Consider the following 10,732-nt stretch of genomic DNA (forward strand, 5'->3'; position numbering starts at 1 on the left):
TAGAACCCAGGGCTCCTGACTCCCAGGAGCATCTCACTAGAAAAAGCTGTTGCAACTCTCAGCAGCTGCTACTTAATTTAGCTGCTGGTTCTATAGACTTGTACCCACTTCACATAAAGCTGAAGACACATTTGAGGAGATGTGGTAAAGTTGCATGAAAAAATCAACTTCTTGGAATCTTGCAATAATAATAATAATTATTATTATTATGGTATTTGTTAAGTACCTCTCTCAGGGTCACACCTGGAGAGTTTCCAGTACTCTACCAGTCTTGGCTATAGGAGGGAGAGCCAGGCAGAGGCATATCCATTCCATTCCTAGCTTAGGCAGTGGCTAGTGAGTGGAAGGCAACCTGCTACAACTCAAAACTCACCCATGCTGGACAGCAGTGGCCTGGGAGAGAGTCAAGGGTAGCGACTCGAGTTTACTGCACGGAAGGCGGCAATGATAAACCCCTTCTGTATTTTCACCAAGAAACCTCAATGGATAAACTACCAGAACGATTGCAGATGGAGAGTGGGACATTCTGGAAGACATGTTTGCATGGTGTTGCTATGGGTCAGAAATGACTCAACGACATAAGACAAGACAATTTGTTAAGTGCTTACTATGTGCCAAGCACTGTTCTAAGCCCTGAGGTAGATACATGGTAATCAATTGTCCCACGAGGGGCTCACAGTCTTAATCTCCATTTTACAGATGAGGTAACTGAGGCACAGAGAAGTTAAATGGCTTGCCCAAGGTTATACAGCAGACAACTGGTGAAGTCAAGATTAGAACCTATGTCCTCTGACTCCGAAGCCCATGCTCTTTCCACTAAGCCATGCTGATTCCCTCAGGTGCAGTATCACCTGTAGGAACAATTTACCTCTACTAATGATTGGAGGAGTAATAATAATAATAATAATGGCATTTATTAAGCACTTACTATGTGCAAAGCACTGTTCTGAGCGCCAGGGAGATTACAAGATGATCAGGTTGTCCCACGGGGGACTCACAGTCTTAATCCCCTTTTTACAGATGAGGTAACTGAGGCCCAGAGAAGTGAAGTGAGTTGCCCAAAGTCACACAGCTGACAATTGGTGGAGTGGGATTTGAACCCATGACTTCTGACTCCAAAGCCCGTGCTCTTTCCACTGAGCCATGCTGCTTCTCTCCACATAGCATTGGTGGTTCAGTGGTGGAATTCTCGCCTACCACACGGGAGGCCCGGGTTCGATTCCCACCCAATACATCAAAGTCTTTCAGCCCTAAGAACAGTGCTTTGTACATAGTAAAAGCTTAACAAATACCATTATTATTATTATGATACCCAAGGTTAGGGAGCAGTCACATTTTAAAGAAAGACAAATGACTAATTCTTCACGGGGTCTGCGTATTCAAGCACAGGCAGGGCAGCAGCATGCCCAGTGCTCAAATCAACAACACAGCATTATTGCATGGCATAGTGGATAGAGCAGGGATCTGGGAGTTTGAAGGTTGTGGTTCTAATCCCAGCTCTGCCACTTAATAATAATAATAATGGCATTTATTAAGCACTTACTATGTGCAAAGCACTGTTCTAAGCGTTGATTTGTCTCCTGTGAGACCTTTGGCAAGTTACTTCACTTCTCTGTACTTCAGTTACCTCACCTGTAAAATGGGGATGAAGACTGTGAGCCCCATGTGAGGCAGGGACTGTATCCAACCTGATTTGCTTATCTCCCCCCCAGTGCTTAGTACAGTGCCTGGCACACAGTAAGCATTTAACAAATACCACAACTACTATTATTATCCTCATCACACTTTCTCAGAAGTACGTTTAACTCCTCTAGTGTAAACCGAAGTCATTAGAGTTAGAAATTTTCCGAAGTAAACAATTCCTTATAAACTCCTTCACTCTGACCCTATCTCAACTATATTTCTTTTCTAGACTTTGTTGAAGGAATTATCTATAGTAATCCAAAACCAAGGTTACTGATTAGTTTGTGGTATCCGATCTTCTTCAGAAAACTTCTAACCCGTTTTTAGCATAAGAAAAGGCATTATCAGGATTTTCTAGAAATCTGGACCTCATTTTCATTCATTCATTCAATCATATTTTTTGAGCACTTACTGTGTGTGGAGCACTGTTCTAAGCTCTTGGGAGAGTACAGTGCAACAATAAGCAGGCACATTCCCTGCCCACGGTGAGTTTATAGTCTAAATCCAGGATGGGAAGGATCGTGATAGGAACCTTGTTTCTTTGATTCAAAGGAGAATACCGTGAAACTAAATATTTAATGAGTTTTGATTAATCTACAGGGGTACTAGCTCACTAGGATTCTGATTCAAAAAGAAATATGAACTGTGAACACTTGGTTGCAGATTTTCCCACAATGTATTGCACCTAAATAAACAGTGGCCTTTTGTTTCCTCTCCTTGACTGCTTGTATAAGTGGTAGTCTCTTCTTTGTAGTAATGGCCAGAAAAATCAATTGTTCCACACAGCGCCTGTCTCTGTTTTAGAGATTGGATCTTGGTATTCTGAGCCTTGTGAAGCTCTTGCAATGAATCAGTAGTGTTTTTTGAGTGCCTTCTCTGTGCAGATCATTGTACTATGTGCTTTCTAGAGGAAAACAGATACAATAGGGAGAATGAAATGTTTACCCCAGTGCTTAGAAAGTGCATGACATAGTAAGCACTTATCAAATAATATCATCATCACATCATCATTACATCATCATCAACATTATCCATGCTCCCTGCTCTCAAGTAGCTTAAGGTCTAGCCAAACAATTTACAATTTAACAACCCTTCTCTTGATGATTATCTGGCAGACTACTCTATTAATAATAATGACATTTGTTAAGTGCTTACTATGTGCAAAGCACTGTTCTAAGCACTGGGGTAGGTACAAGGTAATCAGGTTGTCCCACGGAGGGGGGCTCACAGTCTTAATCCCCATTTTACAGATGAGGTAGCTGAGGCTCAGAGAAGTTAAGTGACTTGCCCAAAGTCACACAGCTGACAAGTGGTAGAGTCGGAATTAGAACCCATGACCTCTGACTCCCAAGCCCGGGCTCTTTCCATTGAGCCAAGCTGCTTCTCTGATTCTATTCATTATAGTGGCCTCCTAGAAGGCTATTAGTCTCAAGGTTTGAGGCTGTACTTCACTAATAACAACAATAATAGCGATAACATCGATAATAATGATACCAACAGTAATCATGGCATGTGTTAAGTACTTTGCTATGTGCCAAGCACTGTATTAAGCTTTGGGCTGGACACAAGGTAATCAGGTTGAGCCCGGTCCCTGTCCCATATGGGGCTCACTGTTCAAGCACACTTATTGAGTTACCATTTTTACAGAAGAGGAAACTGAGGCACAGAGAAGTTAAGTGACTTGCCCAAAGACATGATTTTTTATGGTATTTGTTAAGCACTTACTATGTATCAAGCGGATTAAGTATGAAGCAGTGTTACCAAGTGGATAGAGCACAGGCCTGAGTGTCAGAAAGACCAGGGTTCTAATCCCATCCCTGCCACTTGTCTGCTGTGTGATCTTGGGCAAGTCGCTTAAGTTCTCTGGCACAGAACAAGCATTTAACAAATACAATAAAAAAAAACCCACTATTCAAAGCCCTGGGGGTAGATACAAAGATACAAGATCATCAGGTTGGACGCAATTCCTGACGACCCACATGGGCTCACAGTCTTAATCCCCATTTTACAGATGAGGTAACTGAGTAGCAGAGAAGTTAAGTGATTTGCCCAAGATCACAAAACAGGTACGTGGCAGAGTTAGAATTGGAACCCAGGTCTTCTGACCCCCCAGCCATGCTCTTTCCAATTTATTCATACTACTTTTGTACCTTTAAGGAATCTGTTCTACTCTTCCTGCTCCTAGGTAACCCTGATCAGTTAGCCATAATTTATCGCATACATTCTGCTGACATCTCACCCAGCCAAGCCACATGGCAGTGAGTATTACCTCAGTGCTTACGGAGACTCCCAGGGTAACTATTCCAAAACCTCAACCCATCTTCCGTAGGAAGGTTCAGTAGAAAGGACAACTCCAGAAATGGGGCTAGCAAGGTGCAGATCTTGGTTCTGTTAGTATGGGAATGTGGGGGTTATGCCATCTTGGGTGAAGGATTCAGGGCAATGCCAAATGGAGTAAAGGTTTCTGTCAGATAATAATAATAACAATAATGAAAGCATTTATTAAGCGCTTACTATGTGCAAGACACTGTTCTAAGTGCTAGGGAGGTTACAAGGTGATCAGGTTGTCCCACGGGGGGCTCACAGTCTTCAACCCCATTTTAGAGATGAGGTAACTGAGGCCCAGAGAAGAAGTGACTTGCCCAAAGTCACACAGCTGACAAGTGGTGGAGCTGGGATTTGAACCCATGACCTCTGACTCCAAAGCCCGGGCTCTTTCCACTGAGCCATGCTGCTCAGTGAACCACCCTCGGCATCCTGTGAGATTCTGAAAAATAGCTGGCTAACAAGGACAGTGGCTACCACTGTAAAGGCCTCCTGGGTCATCATGATCTTTGATGATATTTTTTAATCACATCATATGCACAGAACAATGTACTTCCCAAGCACTTAGTACAGTGCTCTGCATATAGTAAGCGCTCAATAAATGCGATTGAATGAATGAATGAATGAATGAATGAATGAATGAATGAACAATGTACTAAGCATTTGGCAGAGTACGAAACAACAGAGTTGGAAGACAAGTTCCCTGTCCAAGTCTCTGGGAAATGACTTGCCCAAGGTCACACAGCAGATTAGTGGCAGAGCTGGGATTAGAAGCCAGGTCCTTCTGACTCTCAGGCCTGGGCTCTAGCCACTAGGCAGCACTGCTTCTTGGAGGTTGAAAAGGGAGAGAAATTCTCTTTCAAGCCTGGTGGAGTTTCAGTAGTTTTTGTAGAAGCAGTTAAGAACAAAGGTCAGCATAGACTGCAAGCAGGGGGGAGGGAAAGCAGAAAATGTTCTCCAGTCCTATCCGTGGACGAGAACCTTTTATTAGGCAAGGATGCCTGAAAGGGAGGAAGAGTCAGTCTGAGTGGAATCCCATTTGCTCAGGACTCAGGATCCCATCCACCCTGCTGCCTCTCCCTTTCCCATCCCCTCTTCATTAGGAATGTGGAAATGAAGTCTTAGTGGAGTTGAGAAAGAAATACCAATACCAATTAAACAGATTATTTAGGGAAATAGAAGAAAATGTTGCACCAGCCAGGCAAAAGTAGATTTAAACTGAGATCAATTAAATTCTAGCCAACTGGGAACAGTTTATTTTAGCTATCACTTTTATTGCCCAGAACAATCTGAATTTAATTGAAAACAGAATGTCACCCAGCATGGTTACTGGGAATGTTCAACAGAAAAAAAAATGATCAGTTGAGCTTTGTCCCTTCTTTCAGGAAAAAGGAAGGCTCTAAGGAAGCACTCAGAAAAGAATCATTCAAAGGATGAATTGTTGCATTCACTGGGACACTTTCATTTACTGGCTTTTACCTCAGAAATAGCAAGCTTATTGTCACTTCCCAAGCACTGCACCCTTCCCTCCCCCTACAAGAGTGCTTTCTGACGCTTTCTCCCCAGTGTATCTTCATTTCCACACTAATTCCTATCTTATCCTCCAATTTTTCATCACATAAATTTTTCTAGTCATCATCATCAATGGAATTTATTGTGTGCAGAGCACTGTACTAGGTGCCTGGGAGAGTTACAATACAACAGAGTTGGTAGATACGTTCCCTGCCCTTAGTGAGTTTACAATCTAAAGGGAGAGACACATGCTAACATGAATAAATAATCCGCACTATACATGCCAACCCTTTTCCCATTCCTTGCCCACCGATCATTTAGATTTTCAAAGCCCATTTTTTCCCAAGCCCTCTTAGATGGTTTCCCTACTTTTGCTCCTCCATTGTTCATTAATTTGAGATAATTTTTTCATTTCCCTTTCAAGTTGTAAACCATTAAATCAATTAATAGTGACTGTGGTATTTCTTAAGCACTTATGTATCGGGTACTGTACTAAGTGCTGGGGGTAGATAACAAGATCATCAGGTTGGAAACAGTCCCTGTCCCACATAAAGCTCACAGTCTTAATCACCATTTTACAGGTGAGGTAACTGAGGCCCAGAGAAGTGAAGTGACTTCCCCAAGGTCACACAGCACACAAGTGGCAGAGCCAGCATTAGAACCCAGGTGCTTCTGACTTTTAGGTCCATACACTATTCACTAGGCTATGCTTCTTCTCATTAATGGTATTTATTGAACACTTACCACATGCAGAGCACTGTACTAAATGACTAGGACTAAATGACTAGTACTAGGCCCCCCTCTCTTCTTCTCCCACTTCCTCTGCTTCTCTCTGATTCGCTCCCTTCATTCAATCTCTCTCCCAATGAGTGTGTATATGTATCTATACACACACACACATCCACCCACCCCACAAAATTATTTATTTATTTATTTATTTATTTATATTAATGTCTGCCTCCCCCTCTAGTCTGTAAGCTTGTTTTGGGCAGAGAATGTGTCTGCCTGTTGTTATACCATACTATCCCAAGCACATAGCACAGTGCTTTGCACACAGAAAGTTCAATAAATGTGATTGAATGAATGAATACAATAGGGTCGGTAGACATGATCCCTGCACACAAGGATCTTACAATCTAGCCACACCCCTTATGTCTTTTATATCTCGTAGTAATAATGTCTAATTTTAGTGATGTCCTAAACAGAATTCCCTATCTTCGCAGCCAAACCCTATCCTTCCTCTAACATTCCCAGCACTGTAAATCAATCAATTGTATTTATTGAGCGCTTGCTGTGTGCAGAGCACTGTGCTAAGTGCTTGGGAAGTACAATTCAGCAACATATAGAGACAGTCCCTACCCAACAACGGGCTCAGAGTCTAGAATGGTACCATTGTCCTTCCTGTCTTACAAACCTATAGCTTTGGTGTTACTGTGAGCCCACTGTAGGCAGGGAGTGTCTCCATTGTTGTATTGTACTTTTCAAATGCTTAGTACAGTGCTCTGCACACCGAAAGCACTCAATAAATATGAATGAATGAATCCTTGGCTCCTCTCTCTCATTCAAATCACATATTCAATCCTTTTCCAAATCCTGTCAGTTCAACATTCACAGCAATGTTAAAATCCACCCTTGCCTCTCCATCCAAACTGCTCCCACATTAATCAATCAATCAATCATATTTATTGAGCGCTTACTGTGTGCAGAGCACTGTACTAAGTGCTTGGGAAGTACAAGTTGGCAACAAATAGAGACAGTCCCTACCCAACAGTGGGCTCACAGTCTAATCCAAGCACTTATCCTATCCCTCCTGGATTACTGTATCAGCCTCCTTTCTGACCTTCCTGCCTCCTGTCTCTCCCCACTCCTATTCACTCCTGTTCACTCCGCTGACTGGATCATTTATTTGACAAAAATGTTCAGGACATGTTTGCCCTCTCCTCAGGAACCTCCAGTGGTTGCCCATCCACCTCCATATCAAACCTGAACTCCTTATCATTGACTTTAAAAATTCAATCACTTTGCCCCCTCCTACCTCACCTTACTACTCTTCTACTACAACCCAGGCCACCCACCTTGCTCCTCTACTGCTAACCTTCTCACTGAACTTCAATCTTGTCTCTCTTGCTGCCAACTTCTAGTTCATGTCCTGCCTCTGGCCTGTAACACCCCCCCTCGTCCTATCTGACAGATAATTACTCTCCTCCCGCTCAAAGCCTTATTAAAGGCATACCTCCTCCAAGCGGCCTTCCTTGACCAACCCCTCTTTTCCTTTACTTCCACTCTTTTCTGTGTTACCTTGACTTGCTCCCTTTATTCATCCCACCTTCCCAGACCCACAACATTTATGTACACATCTGTGATTTTATAAATTTATATTAATGTCTGTTTCCCCTTCCAGACTGTAAGCTCACTGTGGGCAGGGAATGTGTCTGTGATAATAAATAATAATAATGATGACATTTATTAAGTGCTTACTATGTGCAAAGCACTGTTCTATGTGCTGGGGAGGTTACAAAGTGATCAGGTTGTCCCATGGGGGGCTCACAGTATTAATCCCCAATTTACAGATGAGGTAACTGAGGCACAGAGAAGTGAACTGACTTGCCCAAAGTCACACAGCTGACAAGTGGAAGAGCCAGAATTTGAATCCCTGACCTCTGACTCCAAAGCCCACGCTCTTTCCACTGAGCCACGCTGCTTCTCTTTATACTGTACTCTCCCAAGCACTTAGTACAGTGATCTGGACACAGTAAACACTCAATGAATGTGATTGACTGACTGACTAAAATGAAAAATATTTAACTCCAAAAAGTAAATTGGAATTCCCATTTTATCAGAGCATTCTCCATTAATAGGGGTGTGGAGAAGGATACATAGGAAAGTTTAGCGTGATGTGTTTCTATTCTGAAGGATAGACAAAGGACTTGGAGAGGACTAAAGCAAAACAGTAATACAATATGCCTTATCCATAGGTTGGCTTCATTAGTTCAATTGAAAGCTGGGATGTTGGGACACCATTTCAAGCTCATTCATTTTCCCCTTTCTCATTCATTTATTCAATCGTATTTATTGAGCGCTTACTGTGTGCAGAGCACTGTACTAAGCGCTTGGGAAGTACAAGTTGGCAACATATAGAGATGGTCCCTACCCAACAACAGGCTCACACAGTCTAGAATGTGGTCAGAGGAGCAGGTGGTGGGGGCTGAGAAGAGAACTCCTTCTGAGAAAGTCGGGAAGGAGGGGCAGGAGAAGGAAGGCAGAATGGAGAGGGAAGAAGGTGTTGGAGGGAGTTTGGGAAGTCCCTGCCTGGTGACTTCCATCATTCCTACCAAGCAGTTGGCGAGGTCTTCGGGGTCAGGGAGGGAGATCACGGTGGGGGCACTGGGAGCTGCAGTAGAAAGGGCGTGGTCTGCTAGAGTTGGTGAGGACTGCGGGTGTAGAATTCAAATTGGGGGGAGTGTTGTTGGACAAGAGAGGGAACGGAATTAGAGTTGGATGTATAAGAAGCAAAAACTGGCCCAAAGCCTGAATTTCCACCAGCAAGAGAGTGCAGGGCAGCAGAAGCAGGCTGTTGGGGTGGTCTGGGGTTTGGGTGGGGAGCAAGGGGGGCGATGCAGATAGGAAGGTCAGTAGGGAGTCCCAGAAGCCTGGGCCAGGTGGGGCTGGCCAGGAGGGTACAGAAAGAGGGAAGGGACTGGAGTCGGAGAACTGAGACAGAGCCCCCTAAAACCCGTCCAAGTTCTCGACGTCAGCCTGCTGCGGGCTGAAGCCAGAAGCCGGCAAACCCTTCAGATTGGAAACTCCTTGTGAGCAGGGAATGAGTCTACCAACTCTGTTGAACTGTACTCTTCGAAGCACTTAGTACAGTGCTCTGAACATGGTAAGTGTTCAATACCTACGACCGATTGATTGAGAGCGTTGTGGCCAAGCGGGTTGATTCTTGGGGGTGGGGAAGGAGCAGGAAGCCTGGACTTGGTTCTGCCCCAGCTGGGCCACTGACCAGCTCAGTGACCTTTGCCCTCACCTAGATGGGGACGGTTCCTGGAGTGAGGGTTAAATTCCTCCATTATTTGGGGGCATATATCCTACAAGTTCTAGAATGTTCTATGTCTTGAATTGGGCAAAGACAAAGTATGTTAGACTCAGGCATAGAAGTCCAAAGATTTAAAGGGAGCAAGATTAGATGGAGATCAGGAGAGGGCAGACTGACTAGGGTAACCAGGATAATCTCAATTACAGGATGTGCATACATTTTTTTTCTGAAACTGGTTGGGACAAGCCACAAAAATCCAGGACTGTTTCAGCTGAACCAGAATACACGGGCAGACTGCTTCTGTTAGTTTTTAAGCAACGTTTAGTCACAGAAGTGCAAAAATGTTTGCTTTTTCAGCTAAGCCATTCATTCTTCAAAATATATGTCTCTAGAGCCCTTTGAACTCTTATCGGTATTTGTCTCTGGTAGTTTTGTAGCAAATAAAGAGAGTGATGGAAAATGATTGCCGGTTTTCAAATGAAAACTGAAAATCGTCCAGAATAGCTAACAGTAAATGAATCTAAACAAAATGGCTTTGGGGACAAACTATTCGGGTGAAAATGATTGACAGGTTTGGAATATAAAACCCATCACAATACAGGCACAAAAGAGACATTTTGGTGTTGCTTTTGTTGCTGTTGTTCATTGACCTCCTCACCAAAATGAAGTGGTAGTCCTAGTGTCTTTCAAGTGCATCAGTTAATTGGATGACTGACATAAAATCTTATATAAGGGAAGGATTATGAATTGGTAGTACTGCTATAGTGGAATTGCTTAGGAATCTTCAAGCATATCATCCTAATCATCACAGACTGGTTTTTTTTATTATTGATAGGCTAAATATCTCTTCGCTCATCAGATTTAGAAAGACAAAACTAAAGCTAAAGTGTAACCCCTTGTGGGCAGGGAGTACCTTTCATAGTAATAATAATAATAGCATTTATTAAGCACTTGCTATGTGCAAAGCACTGTTCTAAGCACTGGGGAGGTTACAAGGTGATCAGGTTGTCCCACGAGGGGCTCACAGTCTTAATCCCCATTTTCCAGATGAGGGAACGGAGGCATGGAGAAGTTGAGTGACTTGCCCAAAGTCACACAGCTAACAAGTGGCAGAGTCGGGATTTGAACCCATGACCTCTGACTACAAAGCCCGGGCTCTTTCCACTGAGCCATGCT

At 43.4% G+C, this 10,732-nt stretch overlaps 1 non-coding gene across 1 annotated transcript; it reads left to right on the forward strand.

The window, feature by feature from the left end:
• Positions 1–225: 225 nt before the first annotated feature.
• On the forward strand, positions 226–363 carry LOC119928992. Its single transcript, XR_005451136.1, has one exon. It is a non-coding gene; the product is annotated as a small nucleolar RNA SNORA7 (small nucleolar RNA).
• The last annotated feature ends 10,369 nt before the right edge of the window (positions 364–10,732 follow it).

Source organism: Tachyglossus aculeatus, chromosome 5 (assembly GCF_015852505.1).
Source record: "Tachyglossus aculeatus isolate mTacAcu1 chromosome 5, mTacAcu1.pri, whole genome shotgun sequence".
NCBI classification, from domain to species: Eukaryota; Metazoa; Chordata; class Mammalia; order Monotremata; family Tachyglossidae; genus Tachyglossus; species Tachyglossus aculeatus.